Genomic DNA, 19,191 nt, shown 5'->3' with positions numbered 1-19,191 from the left:
CCAACAGGTAGATCGTGATCTACTGGAGATCACTGGACATCTGTGGTAGATCACTGGTAGATCATTGGCTCCCCCCCAAAGAAGCTGAACAACTGTGGCTCCCCTAAAAAAAACCAAAAGCTCAACATTTTACCTCCTCCCTGAAAAAACTCAACATCTTTGACCCGAAAATGGGCCTTCCTCCATTCTAAAAAAAGCTCAACTTTGACCTGACCCCCCCCAAAGGGGGGTAGATCACTGCCAGTTTTTAACTCTGTGAGTAAATCGCAGTCTCTTGGGAGTTGGCCACCCCTGTGCTAGAACATGTGTACGTAAAACATATGTCTGCTGAGGTTTGCTAACAGAATCCCACTTGCACTGGGGTGCAAGGGAACAGAATCCTTACATATGCACTATGTTCAAGGGTCCTTACCTGGGGAAGCAGGACTAGCACAGACCCTCTAAGCACCCCTATTTTCCAGGGACAGTCCCAGATTTACAAAAGCTGTCCCAGTTTCTGATTTGATTCTGGAACATCCTGCATTTCTTTAGGATGTCCCTATTTTCATTGGAGAAATGTTGGAGGGTATGACAGTGACACACCATTTGTATAACTTTTCTGTTGCCTCTGCATAGCTTTGCTTCTGCTATAGTACCAGTAACAACTATGCTGTAGGGTTTACATGGCTAAACAATACATCACCTGTGGTATTCAATAAAATCAGTGACATTCGGACATAGAAATAAGACCTTAGCCCCTAATCCAGCCAACACTTGGAGTTAATTTTGCTGTTGTGGTAGAGCATTCATATTCACACTCAACAACAGCATAACTCTTTGAGCAGACTATTCTTCCAGCAGAAAGGCTATACGGTAGTTATTTATATGTTAATGTGTATAGCACTTTTGGGACCTATGGATTAACTATAAACATGTGGTTTTATTAAAGCAACTATCATGGTATAAAGTTACTACATTAATCCACATTGGCAGGGAGTGCAAAGGTGGTGGTAGGACCTGCGTTCTAGCAAGGCAAGAAGTGTAATTCATGACTGTGCTATGCTGCTAATTTTCAGCAGCACAGAAGAATCTGCTCAGTAAAATGGAAAGCCTGTGATTCTGCTGTGGGCAATTTATCAGGGAGCAGCTACAATTCTCATTTGTTAATATTGTATGCTTTACAGCCCCACAGTAATCATACTGCAGAACTTCAGCATTTTCCAGTCTCTTCAAATTTTAATTTATTATGGAAGTTTAATCAGTTAGCTTGGTGCAGTGATTTCACAGAGGAACTGGGTGAAAAAGGTCATATGAGATACTTTCAGATCTAGTGACATTTTCCCAGGCTATACGGGAACCTACAGAAGTGGAGATAGAACCACCTTATGACTGAAGACCAGGATCATTCATGGGGTGCATGTTTTTCCCACATAAGGAACTGAGATTTGCAAAAAAAAAATGTCTTGAAATGCATTGTAGGATTGCAATTAGAACTGATCATCTACAGGCTAATTGAAATGTACATCTTCAATCCCTTTGCTAACAGAATGAGAATCATAGGTCATGTTAAAACAACCATTTTTGAGAAAAGACCAGGTGTTATCTGCATTTGGTGCCCCCTTTTCTGACTCCTATCTCTTGTTTTCTTTTACTTCAATTGCTTCCCTCTAATAGCAAACTCAGCTTCTCGTGTTTGTGTGTGTGTGTGTGTGTGTGTGTGTGTGTGTGTGTGTGTGTATGTGTGTAAACAGGGAACTTAAGGGTTCAAAGCAACGACAAAACCAGCCCAATAATAATTGGGCATGCTTAGTAGCCAGCGAATGTTGAGTGTCAGGTCACATCCACACCACATATTTAAAGCACTCTTATACCACTCTAACAGTTATGGCTTCCCCCAAGGAATCCTGGGAACTGTGGCACCCTTAAACTACATTTTCCAGGGTTCTCCATAAGTATTAAAGTGATATCTGAATGCTTTAAATGGATAGAGTGATGTGACCTCAGATGGAGAAAAAAGCAGAGAAGGAACTGGGGGATGGAGCGGAGGGATCCAAACAGAGGCCGTGATCAAGAGCCAGTGGTGTAGCGTGGGTTGCCAGCACCTGGGGGCTGCATGGAGGGGGGAGTACACATGTGCATTCAACTGCCCCTAATAGCATCCAAGTCACCCAGGAGATCACAGCCACAGAGATAAGAAGAGTCGTTCTGCTGTCTTGTGAGGTCACTCAATACAGCTGCACTGTATTGAGGCAGCACTGGGTTTTGAAATTTTGCACCCTTAACAACCAGCCCTATGGACCCCCACCCACTGCTATGTCACTGCCTAGAGCACTTGTTTTAGGAGAGATTTTACACTGTAGATTCCACCTGTTTTTTAAAAATCCCTTAATTTCTTACTTGACTCAACACGGAAAATCTTGCGAGGATGATTTTTTCCTTTAACATTTTGCACTTGGGTGTGGTTATCCACATACATGACAAAACTGCCACATGGAAAATTTCCACTTGATTGGAAATGTGCAGAACTTGGCATGTGCAGCAGCTGTCATTAAATCATTTCCACACACACATTCAGTTTGATCAGTATATATCAAGCTACCACTGATAATATAATATTGCATTTTCTCTCTCCATCTAAGCGGTCCAGAAATGCCAGTTGGCATTGAGAGTATGGGGTTTGTTTGTTTACTTTCCAAATAAACAAAAATAAAGGTGTTCAAAGTAGACTATGAGTTACAGAAGAAATGTAGGTTGGGTCACCACCTTAAAACCTGCTGAAGCAATTGTATGTCCATTTTTATGGCACACACTTAGCCACTGAACTACATTCTCAGTGCAAATTGGATGTGAATTTGTAAAATCAGGAAGGATCTTTTTTTTAAAAAAAAAGGAAAGCAGAGTAATTGAAGAACTGTGTGACAATTCTGAAATTGTCCCTAATTTGACAGGGAATGTCAAATTTTATATCATTAACATTAACCATTCAAGTCAGGCATAAATCAACTCATAGGTTTTTACTGGCATGCTCCCAGTATTTCCAGTCTGTCACTTTGGTATTAATAAGACTTTCTAACTGGCTGCATGTCTCCTGTGGAAAACATTATTTCATTATAATTAAGAGGTCAAGGATTATAGTGCTTAATTACTAAAGAAACATTATACAAAATGTATTTCTCTGGAGGCGTTAAAAGGTTAGTGTTGTGTAAATGCCAACTGAAGTAGAAGCCAACCTCCTGGGTCCTGATATTATAAAGTTCATCTGTCTTTTACAAAATCTACACACAATATTTAGATATCAGCTTGAAGATACAGAGCCATGCTTTAGGAAACCTAGGACAATACAGTGTAAATTCTACCAGCTCCCATTACATTACATTACATCAAAAATTAATTCCAAAGGAACACCCACGTTAGGGTCTGTCACAAGATTATCTTGAGCAGTTATCTTTTCTGCTCAAGGTCCATATCAACTGAAGGGATAACAAGGCTGATTTCACAATCTTGTGCATGTGTAATCAAAGGTTCACTGGAATTTAGTTATGGATATGCACAGAGCTGCAGTCTCAGTTTATGTAGTCCCTTAAACTTTAAAAGAACATCTTACTAAAGCAGGCAGCATGAGGGATTGGGGGAAACACCTCCTGAAATTAACATGTTGGTAGTGTGGCCAGCAGTATTATAATACTTTGAGATGTGGAAACATAAAAATTCATTTAAAAGAAAAATACATGAGGAAGGAATATTTGAGAGAGATTTTTTTCTTTTTTCTTTTTCACCACTGAATAATGTTTTGAAGGCACTTGATGATAAGGTAGGGTTGGGAATTTGCAGCTCTGCAGATGTTTTTGGACTACAACTCCCATTATTCCTGACCATTGGCTATGCTAGATGGGAGCTGATGGGAGATGGAATCCAGCACCATTTGGAGAGCCATATCCATCCCCGTTATAAGGAAACTAAAAAGAAAGCATTTGTAAATTGTCACCTTTTCTTTGTTTGCCTTGAGCCACAATCCTGTCCCCACTTGTTTGAGAGTAAGTCTACTCAATATAACAAATCTTACTTCTGAGTAGAAATTCAGTTGTTAGTTACCAGAAGCCCAACCCAGTGTAGGCTGTAAATCTGTACCTAAATAAATCATATTCCCAACCAACAGTAGTTCAGTCTTATCTGGTTTAAGCTTCAGCTTAATCACCCTCATCCAGCCATTCTGTTGGTCTCTGATGCTGCTTCAGAATTTAGTCTGTTGCACCAGATAAAATATATTCCGTGGTGCCTTTGGTACTAGGGCATCAACTGTATCAATTCCAGGTGACAAGATGCATCAAAGATGAATTATTCCTGCTTCCTTCTGGAACTAGATTTAATAAGTCATAGTTCATTTCCCAACCTAGGAATTTATTTAAAACATTTTTACACTGCTTTTCCAAATAATTCAAAATGAATCACAGCATGAAATAACAAAAGAAAGATACCTTCCCTCTTGGTTAGTTCCCTATGTAGCTGAATTAGACGGGTATTCAGGGATCATCAACGCATTATTCCCATAATCATAGGTGTCTGGATGTCTGGATCTTTTCATACTGTGGTAATTCATCATTCCAATGCTTCTTCATTGTCATGTGTGGTCAGCATTTAGAAACCAAATCTCACCTGCTACCCTAGCAAGGAACCCCTATGGTTTGGAGTCCACAAGGTTCACTTTCAGCTGTGAAAATATAGTTTTATGTGCAGAAGTCATAGATTTCCATATGCAACAGAGGACAGGACTCCAGCAGCCGTAATGGAAGAGGGAATTTCAGCATATGACCACCTTATTGTTGTGCTTGCCTAACAGCATAAGTCTATCCACATCATTTCAGGTGTAAGTGCCATTGAATTCGACGTGGCTCATTTCCAAACAGATCAAGTGGGGTTTACTTTGAGTAAACATGTATGCAGACATACACAGCTGTGTATGGGATGTAGGGATGAGGACCTGTGGCCCTCCAGGTGTTATTTGTCTGCAACACTCACCATTGGCCTCATTGGTTGTGCCTTATGAGAGCTAGAGTCCAACAACATCAGGAGGCCATAGGTTCCCCACTCCTGTTCTAAAAACTCCTCCTAGGAACTTGGTTCTGCTGAAAGCAATGGAAGATATACCCAGATGAAGGTTTTCGTTAATGTGTTTGGTTTAGGGTGTGACTAAAGTGTATTACCCTGTTTCTCCTAAAATAAGACATACCCATGAAATAAGCCTTAGCAGGATTTCTAAGCAGCTGCGCAATATAAGCCATACCCCAAAAATAAGACATAGTGATAGGCGCAGTTCTGGAGGGTGCCAAGGAAGAGGCTAGGCTGGACATGTAATTTTAAAAAAAAGACACCCCCTGAAAATAAGCCACCGTGATTTTTTTTTTGTGAGGAAAAATAAATATAAGACGGTGTCTTATTTTCAGAGAAACATATGTATATGTCTACAGCCATATTTATTCAGTTCTCTATCTCAGTTAACTTCATGGTTTGTAGATTTGTAGGACATCGGCTGCAACAAGAGGAAATTAAAGCAAAAATGTTGGGGTGGGGTGGGGAGTAAAAAACTCCTCAACAGATTACACTTTTTAAAAGTGGATCATTTAAAACCTCCTTCTCTATCTACAAGAATTTAATTGTCCTCGGAATAACTGCTTTCTCAAACTAGGATTAAATTTAAGCTTTCAAGCATGAAGTATAGAGTTTTGAATTTAACAATACAAGTAAAAGTGAAATTTGACTCTAGGATTTCAAGCCATAGCTCTCTTTTCTTCAGGAAGCAAATAAAAATTTATATTAAAGGGCGTGGGAGAGAGAAATGAGAGAAAACTATAAAAAGCTAATAAATAAATACTGTAGAGGCAAAAATCCTCTGAGAGCAGCCCCCTCCCACCCCGCATCTAATTTTGTGTTGTTTTGCTATCGTCTTACAATGGAATTTAAATATGCAATAATTAAAAGTACTTCACAAGTTGCTAGACTCCAGATTCCATCATCCCTGACCACTGGCTGTGCTGACTGGGACTTTAGGGTGTTGGGAGCTCAGCAAACATAAGGAAGACCACAGGTTCCCTATCCTTGGCCAAGGTTGAATAGTGATTGGTTTGGGGGAGGGGGGAGGACAGCTGACACTAACTGCAGCCTAAGTGCACTGCAACAGTTTTATAGCTCAATCGTATGCAAGTCTACTCAGAAGTAAGCCCCACAAACTGTAGTGGGAAGGGTGTATAGCAGGCATCCCCAAACTTTGGCCCTCCAGATGTTTTGGACTACAATTCCCATCATCCCTGACCACTGGTCCTCTTAGCTAGGGGTCATGGGAGTTGCAGGCCAAAACATCTGGAGGGCCGAAAGTTTGGGGATGCCTGGTGTTTGGATTGTAGCTTAGGTCAACCAAAGTTGCAGAGGAGGCAGAGTGCCAATGGTATAGGAGCTAAGACACTGGGACCTGCTTGCTGGATACCCCACACACAACCTACAAAACAGAAAGAAAATATTTTCTGGAAGACCAGCATCTTAACTAAGCACCAAAGACCAGCAAGGATGTAGCTAGCAGAGGGCACAATGTGGGTGCCGATCTTATAGCTGGGGCATGGAGGACCATATTTTCCATGTATCTTAGATAGAAGAAGGTGATACCCATGAAGAAGGTGTTTCTTAAGGTCCACATGGCACAGGGCCTTAAATCTCATCACCAGCACTTTAGCTGTGCTCAGAGGAATAAGATGCTGAAATACATGTTTGGCCATTGTTGTTGGGAAGAGGGCCCAATAATCACTTTTTGGGGACAGGGAACAAACTCGCAACATGGCCACCCTCCCACACATTCTGCACTCACATCCCATAGTACACTCATAATTCATAAAAATTTCTATTTCAGTTCTGAAATTAGGTTTCCTACATTTCTGAAATGAAATCACACATTGAGTCGAATGGAGCTTATTCCGATGTCAGGCAGGTGCCTTCGTTGTACAGTACTTACTATTTCTGGTACCTGCTGAAGCATTTTTGTTTAGGAAAGCCAATCCAAGCCCGTCAAATGTGTTTTAATCTGGTTTTCCCTTTATCTTTAATTTCATTTTAAAAAATGTTTTAAATAACTTTTTATTTCAATGAGGATTTTATTCTTTATGTTAACCGCCTTGAGGTTTTATTTCAATTGTTGTTGTCGTTTAGTCGTGTCCGACTCTTCGTGACCCCATGGACCAGAGCACGCCAGGCACTCCTGTCTTCCACTGCCTCCCGCAGTTTGGTCAAATTCATGTTGGTAGCTTCGAGAACACTGTCTAACCATCTCGTCCTCTGTCGTCCCCTTCTCCTTGTGCCCTCAATCTTTCCCAAAATCTGGGTCTTTTCCAAGGATTTTTCTCTTCTCATGAGGTGGCCAAAGTATTGGAGCCTCAGCTTCACGATCTGTCCTTCCAGTGAGCACTCAGGGCTGATTTCCTTCAGAATGGATAGGTTTGATCTTCTTGCAGTCCATGGGACTCTCAAGAGTCTCCTCCAGCACCATAATTCAAAAGCATCAATTCTTCGGCGATCAGCCTTCTTTATGGTCCAGCTCTCACTTCCATACATCACTACTGAGAGAACCATAGCTTTAACTATACGGACCTTTGTCTGCAAGGTGATGTCTCTGCTTTTTAAGATGCTGTCTAGGTTTGTAATTGCTTTTCTCCCAAGAAGCAGGAATCTTTTAATTTCGTGACTGCTGTCACCATCTGCAGTGATCAAGGAGCCCAAGAAAGTAAAATCTCTCACTGCCTCCATTTCTTCCCCTTCAATTTGCCAGGAGGTGATGGGACCAGTGGCCATGATCTTAGTTTTTTTGATGTTAAGCTTCAGACCATATTTTGCGCTCTCCTCTTTCACCCTCATTAAAAGGTTCTTTAATTCCTCCTCACTTTCTGCCATCAAGGTTGTGTCATCAGCATATCTGAGGTTGTTGATATTTCTTCCGACAATCTTAATTCCAGTTTGGCATTCATCAAGTTCAGCCTTTCGCATGATGAATTCTGCATATAAGTTAAATAAGCAGGGAGACAATATATAGCCTTGTTGTACTCATTTCCCAATTTTGAACCAATCAGTTGTTCCATATCCAGTTCTAACTGTAGCTTCTTGTCCCACATAGAGATTTCGCAGGCGACAGATGAGGTGATCAGGCACTCCCATTTCTTTAAGAACTTGCCATAGTTTGCTGTGGTTGACACAGTCAAAGGCTTTTACATAGTCAATGAAGTAGACGTTTTTCTGGAACTCTGTAGCTTTCTCCATAATCCAGCGCATGTTTGCTATTTGGTCTCTGGTTCCTCTGCCCCTTTGAAATCCAGCTTGCACTTCTGGGAGTTCTCGGTCCACATACTGCCTAAGCCTGCCTTGTAGAATTTTAAGCATAACCTTGCTTTTTTCAATTAAGCATTACCTTGCTTATTTCAATTAAGTGACAGGTAGGTAGCTGTGTTGGTCTGAGTCGAAGCAAATTAAAAAAAAATCCTTCAGTAGCACCTTAAAGACCAACTAAATTTTTATTTTGGTATGAGCTTTCGTGTGCATGCTTTTCGTGTGTCAATTAAGTGGTTATATAATTTTCGTGAAATAAATAAAACACCACTTTAATTATGAACAGACACCCCTATAGCATTGTCCTGTGAGGGACACTTCCCCCAGAAGTTTCCCTGACGCAGCGTATTCTTATTTTATGCCACGGTGCCTGAAGGCGGGAGAGAGAGATGGGAGAACCTGTAGCTCAAGTGTGGTGACCACTGGCCATGCAGGCTGATATTAAGGGGAGCCGGGGTCCAACAACATCTGGAGGGCCGCTTCACTTGCAAAGCACCCTAACACTCCGCGCTCTTTCCTCGCTGATCGCGATCCTGCCTCTGATTGGCCGCCCAATTTCGCTTCACCCCCTCGACGAACCTTGGACAAAACCGCGCTTGCATCGCGTGCGAGGCGCTGCCCTCTTTTTCTTTCTTTCTTTCTTTCTCTCTCTCCCCCGCCCCCCCCCCCCCGCCCACAGCCAAGCTCTGCGCTCGTTTCCCAGGAGGAGCCGAGGGCGCCTGCGAGCGAGTCACCTGCCCCCGAAGCTCCTCCCCTTTTCCCAGCCCGGTCCCGCCCTAGCCTTAGCCGGGCAAAGGAAGAGGCGAGGCGCCCCTGAGTGCGTGCGTGCGTGTGTGTGGCACGCGCCGGGCGCCGGCCGTCAAGTACCGCGCGCTCCAGCTGGCTGGCGAAGCGCGAGGGCAGCAGCCGGCACGCTCTCTTTACCTCCTGCTGAGCGCCAAGGCGGGAGAATGCGAGAGTCATGAATCCATTAATGAACTCCGCGCGCGTCGGAGTTCCAGCGGGGACCACGCTCGCGTTTCCTCCGAGCCCTTCGCTTTCACTCTCTCTCTCTCTCTCTCTCTCTCTCTCTCTTCTGCGCCCCCCCCCTCCCCAAGCCCAGCACCCGCCGCTTTCTGTGGTTCTGGTCACTGGGACTGATTAATGAATCATGAGGTGGCTGCTGTTAATGCATTTATCTGGGACAGACTGTACCGCAGCCTTCAGCCTTCACACGGCGGGGTGAAGCGAGCGCGAGAGAGAGCGAGGCTCCCGCTTACTCGGCGGGCTCCGACACCTGCAGCCGACCCCGTTGCTCTCCTCGCCTGCCTGCCTGCCTGCCTCCCGCCATACAGAGAGGGAAGCTGAAGAACCGCCGCTCTCCATGGCTCCTGGGGAGGTAAGAACGTCAAGGGTCTTTCTTTTTGGGGTCTCTTCCCCATCCTCCCTCCCCCCTCTCTCAGAAGGAAGCCAGTTTTCTCTTCCAGGGAAGGAAGAACCTGGAATTTCGAGGGGAGGCCACGGAAGGGGTGCTTGGCATGGGGGGCGTCGTCGACGCCAACTGCTTCCCTCAGGGTTTGGCTGCCTCTAGTTACGGGGAGGGAGAGGAGTCCACGTGTAAATGGGTCGCGCGGGTGTGTGAAAACGATGTGTCCCCCCCCCCCAAAAAAAGATCCCTCCGCGGAGCCGTGAGAACCCGCCTTTGCCTGGCGCAGGTTGAGTTTCGACTTCTCTCCACTGGTGCTGCAAGGGGACAAAAATACCTTGTCCCTTTGAAATGGGGATGGGGAAACCCCAGGCAAACTTGCGGGTCATTGGGCGATGGCATCGGGGTGGATGGGTGGCTATGAAAAGCAGCTGGTGCTCTCTGACTTCCTGTTCCCTTCCTTGCACGAGAGTAACGAAGGCTTGCCAATGAATTTACATACAGTACTGGGAATTGGCTTGGAAGGAAGAGGGAAATGCCAGTTCACCTCTCTATCCCATAAGAATGACATTCTCTGATTCTAGTGAATGCATTTTATTTTGGGCAGTGGTGCTTTAGCCCCCTCTCCCGCCCTGCATATAGCAGATCTCTTGGAGGGAAAAGAGTGATGCCTTTTGAAGTGGTGTCAATTGCAGGCTAACTAATTTAGTTTGCAGTAAGCTGCAGTCATTTGTTGCAAGCCTGGAGTGAGAGAGAGTTGTCTTTTCTAATCTAAGCACAGATAATTTACTTCCCTTGCTTAATTTCTAAGAGGTCAACTGCCCCCGGGGTTCATACCTGCCTAGTAGTTGTGCATCCTGATCCAGTAGCTCAACCGCTTCCTTCCAGATGTGTTGAGGATGGTGCTGCTGGTTCTGCAGCGTGGGAAAGGAACTCTGCATGTGCTCAGATGTGTGCTATGCTTATTGCTTCACGTGTTCATGATTGAGTCCCAGCACTGAAAATAGTTTCTCTATTTGAGCTATGCTCATCATTGAGCACTGATTCACATACATTAGTCAATGTAGAATGGGCTGCTACTTCTTTTTTTAGAAGTGAAATCTGTGTCAGACTTAAACTATAGCATGATTTTCATTAAATAGGCGATGTGCTGAATTTCAATTGGTTCTTTAAAAGGTAATCATGTACATTCAAGCGCTCTATTCAGTATAATGGGTAAGAACTTGTAGACACTCCTAGAAGTACTCTTGTAAAGCTGCCATATATTGTTCAATACCATCCTTTCCATTTAATAGGTCACGTGTGTGTTTGTGTATTTATCATGCATTCTTAGTTCAGTTTGTGATTAAACTAAAATGAATGAATTTGGCAGTGCATTGTGCTTATGGTTAAACTGGGTTGTTGTTTTTTTGGTGGTCTGACTTTTGGACCTGCCCATTCCCTTAAAATCTGTTTTACAAAGCCCATTGTATGGGGAAGGGATGTAATGTAATTGAACATCAGCAAAACCTGAGTTTCTTGTAATGGCATATTTTACAAAGAAATCTGCAAAGGATCTGTTAAAAGCAACGGCACAAAACCTGTCTAAAACGAGCAATGTCAGTTCAAGTTTGTTTGTGCAGCTTTGCAATATCCAGTATTTATGTGGACACCTGAGAAAAGAGACTCTGAAAGTTCTTCCCTAGTGTTACAAAATCAGCCTAATCTTGGAGCCAAATATGACAGCCAGTTCCTTGGTGTGACAGCAAAACCCATCCTGTCACCTTAAGAAGAAAAACTTATTTAACATGATCCATCTGATATGTCACCTTTGGTTGTGGCCGTTTCTGATTCTTGAAAGGAAACCATGAAAGATGAACATAAATAACGGAACATGTCAGACAGTGTAATTCTTCCTAATTTCAAGAGGCTAGCTGCTAAATTATTAGCACCATGTGTAACTACCGTACCTTCCTGGAAGTAAATTCATTTGCTCCAGTGGACTTTATTGCTTGGCAAATGTGGTTAGAATCAAGTTACAGTATCTATTGTACAGTGCTAAACCTCCTTTCAGCTTGTGTCTGTTTAGATAGACAGCTCCCAGCTGTTTACAGCTGTACTTCACCAAGAGGCAAAATTACAAAGAGTTTTCCCAAAGGACATTTTCAGTTTGCTCTTGATGCATTAAATATGTCACTATTACCTATTCATTGTAGACAATCCAGAATCTCCTTTCAGTGTTTGCAGAGACAACACATTTCCCCATTGGTGGGTGTGATGTGCTTTATACCATAGCTGGGGAACTGCAGTTCTTCCTCCACCTTGCAAATGCATTGCTTGTGGCATCTGTTAGCTGTGGTCTATGTTGCCATAAACGATGGCTGCACACAACTGTCCCCTTCATGTGCCTGCATCGTTTTGTGAACTCCAATTTTTCCGTTTTAAAAATGACCTCAATGACTATGAGCTGGTATGCTACTAAAGAACGTGTGAAGAGCCCTACTGGACCGAAACAATGGCCCATCTAGCCCAGCATCCTGTGCTCACAGTGGCCAACCAGATGCCTATGGAAAGACCCAAAGCAGGACATGAGCACACTGGCATTCTCCTGCACTTTATTTCCAGTGGGTGGTATTCAGTGGGATACTTTAGTGTTGGAATGCTCATCCAGGTGGTACTTTGAAAGGGTAAAGGTAAAGGGACCCCTGACCATTAGGTCCAGTCGTGACCGACTCTGGGGTTGCGCGCTCATCTCGCATTATTGGCCGAGGGAGCCGGCGTATAGCTTCCAGGTCATGTGGCCAGCATGACAAAGCCGCTTCGGGCAAACCAGAGCAGCACATGGAAACGCCGTTTACCTTCCCGCTGTAGCGGTTCCTATTTATCTACTTGCATTTTGACGTGCTTTCGAACTGCTAGGTTGGCAGGAGCTGGGACCAAGCAACGGGAGCTCACCCCGTCACAGGGATTCGAACCGCCGACCTTCTGATCAGCAAGCCCTAGGCTCAGCGGTTTAACCACAGCGCCACCGTAAACTACTGTATTTCTGCTAACTGCCCCTGTTGTTTCTATTTTAACTGTAAGACCACCTTAAGTCCATTTCAGGGGGAAAGTCTGGATATAAATAAATAACATAACAATCGTTTATGTTACTGTTCTTGGCTCAGATTTTTAATTGTTCATTTCTGGCTGTCACTCTCTTGCTTTGCATAGCCAGTGCTGAAGAAGTCCTTGTGTGTGTGTGTGTGTGTGTTTAAAGTTCCAGACAGCATGACAATTTCCTCTTTTCCTTGCAACAAGGGTGGGTGGTCCCCATTCCAATCCATTATGTGAGAATGAAGTGCTGTGTAAGTTCTGCTAGACAGGGGTTAGTGTTATCAATAACAAAAATTAAAATGTGATAATCACAGTTATACCACTACTGGTATACCAGCTTGACTGTTATTTTACAGCAGGGGTGGGAAATAGGAACTGACCAGAGGACTGGATTCACAGCTGGCCAACCCTCATGAGCTACATTGATCAGTGACACCTGGTGTCATGTGGCTGCAGTTCCCAACCTCTGCGGCTGCAAAGGAAGATTCTTTACAGTGAGTAAGTCCAATAAACAAGTACACAATTCTCCTCTGCTTCCCAGCTTTCAACAGTCAGAGGTTTAGCAATACAGTGTACCTTTAGCACCATTATTAGCCTTGTGCTCCAGGTGCTTTATCCTAGTTCAAAAATTTTTAGAAAGTGAAGGAGGTTATTCTTTCACATATATTGCCCATGCTGAGATGTGAGTCTCTAGAAGCCCTGCTCACATTTTTCTGTCAAGAAGGGAGACAAATCTTATGACAGTGGGGCATCCTGGAACTTTATCACCGAGGTCTGTTGCTACCTTCCTGTGGCTGCAGTGATGGGACCACTCTATGTGGGATTTCTTTTTAAAAATAGGCCAGGACTTTGTCAATCTAGGAGCGTTGGGTTTATTGTGACCTAGAAGACTCTCTGCTTTATCTGTGCACGGGAAAGTTGCTAAGCTCAAAACTCTGAATGATACCTGCAAAAGTATTCCATTCATGTCCGAGGCATGATCTAGACCAGTGGATGGAAGGAACCTGTGACCCTGTAGATGTTGCTGAACTACAACTTAGGTCAGTAGCAAAAGGAGCCATGTTCAGAATGGTACTCATAAATCCCACTGCACACATAGAAGCTCACCACATGGTCCCTCAAATCTTAACAGGGTATTTTTTTTTAAATAAACAAAATCACAAGTGGTGATTTTCTAGAATGTGCCTTTCGTTACTACTAATTTCCCCTATCTAACAGTGGTGCAGTCAGAGCATTGAAACAACATGGCAGATCACATGGGGTATAACAGATGTGAGGTTTGTGATTTCTTGTAAGCCAGTTATAATGAAAATCTTCCACTTTTGATGTCGCGGTGAGTTTTGCACTTTTTAAAAGAAAAAAAAATAGAGTCAGGATTTCATATTCACACACAATATAATGAATGTTCTTAAAGACTGAGGCGGACCACCCTATAGAGACACAGGTTTCTTCTTGTTTACCTCCACCCCTTTCTTTCGTATCTCATGAATGGGTTAGAATACAAACTGCAGTTCTACCTCTCTCCGCTGCCATATTCTAATAACATGGTTGTCCGTTTGACTGTTCCCATTTATTATGGTATTTAAAAGTTATTGGAACCCACTGAAAAATCTGGCCCTGTTTATGCTTGCCTGACTCTCTCTCTCTCTCTCTCTCTCTTCTTTCTTCCCTTTTGCTGCTCTCCCTGCCCTGATGTCTGGCATGAGAATATACCTGACTCTTTTGAGTTTTGTCTTGGTTATATTTGTGAAAGGATCAAAACCCATTAATTTCTTGCCTTTGGGGAAATTTGCTGTGACAGAGTTGGAGAACTTTGTAGCTATTGAGCTTTTCAATAGACTGGAATTTAGTCTGTGAATTAAGTTGAGTGTGACTGGCATATGCTGTACTAATATACCAGGATGGGGAAACTTAGTGGGTTTCTGATACAAAAACGGGCTGAAAACTTATTTTTCTTATGTTTGCTTTTTCTGTTTTGTTACTATGACTAGTTGGCTAATTAGTGTGCTTTTATTTTAGTGTTGTTTTTCAGCTTTGTTTTCCATGCTAGTTAGAGCTCATTGGACAACAAGTAGGGTTGAATATATTACCTTTTGTATTGTTGATCAATCCATTTCAATACCTTTCTGTAATGATGCCTGACAAAACAGTTCTGACTTGTTTTTTCAACTCTTGCAGCTTTAGTTTTGCTTGTCTTTTTACGTCTTAAAAACCTGGTGCTACATGTTTGCAGATGATGCATGGTTTAAAAGGAGCTGAGCAGGGCAAAATTGGCAACAACATTGCTCAACAAACTAAATGACACACAATTCACCTTAAGACTACTGGTCTGTTTGGGTGATGATATGAGCATGTTATCTCTAGCTATCTAGTTTTGAGTTGAACATTATTCACTGGTGCTTGGCATCATAAATTGTACGTCAGTATGTTTAGAGATTAACATGTCAGTAATATGTTTCTCAGGGGTCAGCTGCAGCCATACATTTTTTAAGAATTGTGTGTGCACAGAACCTAACTAGATGGCATCATCTGTCTTCAAACTGCAAACCTGACAGTTCAAAAGTGCTTAGCTGAGCTATTTACTCTTTGATAGCTTTTCTTTTTACTGTGTCTTACAGGTTAGAACAACCATTTCAACTTCTGTTGCAAAACAAAGTTGTCTGCTATTGCAAACATTTCTGTGAGCATGTTAACTGTACAAAGTGCTCATTTGTAGACCAGCAAGTCTGCACCTGGGTTAGGGAGAAAATGCTTTGAAACTTGCAATTTAAGTGATCTCTCTCTCTTTTCCTTAGCTGCTGGTGCCTGGTTTTACTGGCACAATCTCCAAATCCTTGTTCACATTCAGTCCCTTTGGTCATCATAATCCTGTGTTTTTAAAAAGGTTGAAATGCTTTAAGAAGCAGAATGTATACAAGATACTCATATTATTATTATTATTAGAAAGTAGGTGTTTCATAACTTGTGGAGATTTTATAACTATATAGGCAAGCCTTCTTAGCAGTTAATGTCTATGCAACATTCTTTCCGTGTTTGTGTAACATTTTAAAACGGTTCTAGATTCAGGTAGGTAGCTGTGTTGGTCTGATGCAGTAGAAATAGATATAATAAATAAATAAATTGTCCAGCAGCACCTTAGAAACCAACTAAGTTTGTTCTGATGCAGTAGAAATATAATAAATAAATAAATAAATAAATTGTCCAGTAGCACCTTAGAAACCAACTAAGTTTGTTCTTGGTATGAACTTTCATGTATTGTACATGCGCACTTAGGGGGTTTCCTGTCGTGGGTTGAGGCAGGGAGACCCAGCTGTAAAGTTTCCTAGTACAGTACTGTATTCATAACAAACCATGAAACAAGTCATAATAAGCTGTTCCTGAGCAAGCATCATGCAAAAATCAAAACAGTTTACAACAACTATGTATGAGTTATAAAAGCCACATTAAAAATGTGAAACAGATCACCAGCTATTATAGAAACTTTGTAGCTGAATTGTCTGCATAAGACTGGCAGCAAAGGGAGGTTTTTCAGCAAATGTTTAAAGGTCAATATAGAAGACAACTGCTGAGTCACTACTGGGAGACTATTCCGCAGGACTAGGCCAATGACACTAAAGGCTCTATTTCTTGTCTGTGTCAAATGAACCTCACTAACTCAGGGTTAAATGGAGATCTTTCACTGTGGCATGGCTCATAGAGTGTTGAATCAGGAGGCCTGATGTAAAGCTCCCTCAATGACCTTGGGGACTTTTTTGCAGGCTAATTTCATATGGTGGTTTTGAATGTGTGTGTAGATATAGGGATTGTGTTCAGTGCTGGACCAGTGGGGTTACACTGGACCAGTGGAACTTGCATTCCCTCTCTTCTACCATGTGCTGCCAAAATCTACTCCAAAGGATGAAGTATCCAGAGCTGATTGTGAGGGTGCATGAGAGGGAGGGGACTGGAAGGGACAGGATATGGAGAGGATGTCCCATTGCAAGCACAGAAGTCACTTGAACCAGCAGAGTTGCAGCATTGGATGCAGTTCCCTAGATATAGATCAGTGATGGCCAAACTTGGCCCTCCAGCTGTTTTGAGACTACAGTTCCCATCATCCCTGACCACTGGTCCTGTTAGCTAGGGATGATGGGAGTTGTAGTCCCAAAACAGCTGGAGGGCCAAGTTTGGTCATCACTGATATAGATGATGGGGTGGAAGAGAATACCATATACACAGCTGTGAAATATCCGGCATGGCCCAGCTTGTATTTAGCCATTTAATGGAGAACTCTCCAAATGGAGAAGTCTCCAAAGAGGGTCAAGGGAAAGCCACTTTGTTACCTATTTATGGACAAGTGATGTGATGGAAATGTTTGGGAGGCTGCTAAGTGTAAGTGCTATCATGGCGCCTGATGTAAAATCCTTCGGCTCAGCCTGGCTTTCCTTGCATAGCTGAGTTCCTGGTTAAAATAGGGGTGGGAGAGAGAAAAGGGGTTAAGATATGAGACTGGAGCAAAAAAAAAGATACATGTGGGTCAGTGCTCTGTTTATTTGCCTGCCTGCTTTAATATTAAGTTGTTGGGACTTTTAGCAGAGGTGGGGAATGAATGGATTGTATTTTCATGGACTATTGAATTTTGATCCATCCTTACTCTTGACTTTTTGATCTATCCTGTTTTAATAATATACAAGAAAATCTGTTTTTATAATAAAAGGCTAAAATAAGGAGAACAGCTCCTGTTCTTAACTATCTTGGCAGTGCTCTTTATTTATAGACACAGCCTGCTTGAAGTAATGATTAATTAGCCCTGGGAATTTGGAAGCTAGTAATGCTACTGGCTTCCCACCTTCCATGGGAAAGCTATCATTCGGGTAAGAAGTCTCAGCCTCTGACACAGCCCTTGGAGCAAGGCAGCACAATACAATTTATAGTAGTGATATAGGCAATTTTCAATATATAAGTCACTGTGCCCATTTTCCAGGTATTTTGTTTCTATTGTTTCTCAGTCAGAGGAATGCTGGTACTGGTGCCTTTCTACATCACCAGCTTTTCAGGCTCTGTGGGTAGAAACACATCTCCTAAATTGAGATACCCAGAATATGGAGCTCCCTCCCCTGACATGTATGCTTGGTCCTCCTCTTTCATCACTTCTGCTCTGTTTAAGTAAATTATGTATATACGATTCTTAATTTTAGTTATGAATTGCTTTCTGCAAATCATATCAAAGCCATTTCACAATAAAACAATCACATATATAAAAACAGCTAAATCAATTACGTGTTTTAAAACAATTTAAAATCCAGCACAGTTACTGACTGTGATAAGAAAATTATCCACTTATAGAAGGTTTGTTGAAAGAAGAAAATATTCGACAGGCACCATAAGGACAACAAAGGCAGTGCCTGTCTGATGTAAAGGGAGAGAGATCCAAAGGGCAGCTGCCACCACACAAAAGGCCTGATTCCTACATTCTGCAGCATGGACTTCTTGTAAAGATGATATGGTTTTTAGGGCTCCCTCTCCTGCAGAGTGCAGTGGTCAGTTGGTTTTATAAAGGGTGAAACTCTTTTAGGTTTCCTGGTCCCAAGCTATAAAGGCCTTTGTACACCAGCACCTTGAAGTTAGCTCAGTAGCTACTTGGCAGAGCCATGTAATTCTTATAGCAGCGGCATAACATTTTGACAGTATTCTGCTCTTTGATCCCCGATTTGTTGTTGGCTCCAAATTAACTGCTTTGTTTGCTGCTGGTTTGATTGTTCTTGTCGTATGATTTCATTATTGGTGTTAGCCACCTTGAGTACTGCTTTGGAACATGAAGAGCACTTAAAGATGGTGAAAAAAAATGGCTACCAAGGTGGAGTGAAAAGTATGTGGGTAGAAAGAACTTAAGGTGGAGGTCACCTATTCTACCTGTCCCTTCCATGACCCTCTGGGCCCAAAAGAAAAAAAAGAAAGTCACATGAGTCCTCTGGAATCAATTTGATGAGATAGAAGATAATCTTGCTGTGGGTTGGCTACCTTTTGGCTAACCAGTTTCCTCAGATTACTGCCAAGGTAGCTAGCCTTTGTGCAGAAAAAGAAAGAAAGATAGAAGAGTACTTGAAAACTGAGAGGGGATATTTGGATCAAAGCCATTGTTCTTAGCATAGATCAATGTATATTCCAATTTATAAGTTTAAAGGACAATATTGAAGATTGGTAGAGAAGAAAATGTGACAAATATTAAACCTGGGGTTTTGTTCTTCCTTTTTTGCAGTATATAAGTTGGTTAGTATACATTTCAGCAGGTGTGCTTCTACAGCATTAACCTTTGCAAAATAAGCTTTCTTCTAACTTCCATGAAATTATTTTCTTAGCTATAGCAGGAACAGTTTTGAAGGCTTGCAAGAATA

This window comes from Zootoca vivipara, chromosome 5 (genome assembly GCF_963506605.1).
Source record: "Zootoca vivipara chromosome 5, rZooViv1.1, whole genome shotgun sequence".
Classification (NCBI taxonomy): Eukaryota; Metazoa; Chordata; class Lepidosauria; order Squamata; family Lacertidae; genus Zootoca; species Zootoca vivipara.
The sequence above is the reverse complement of the archived record's forward strand: the minus strand, read 5'-3'. Positions refer to the sequence as shown.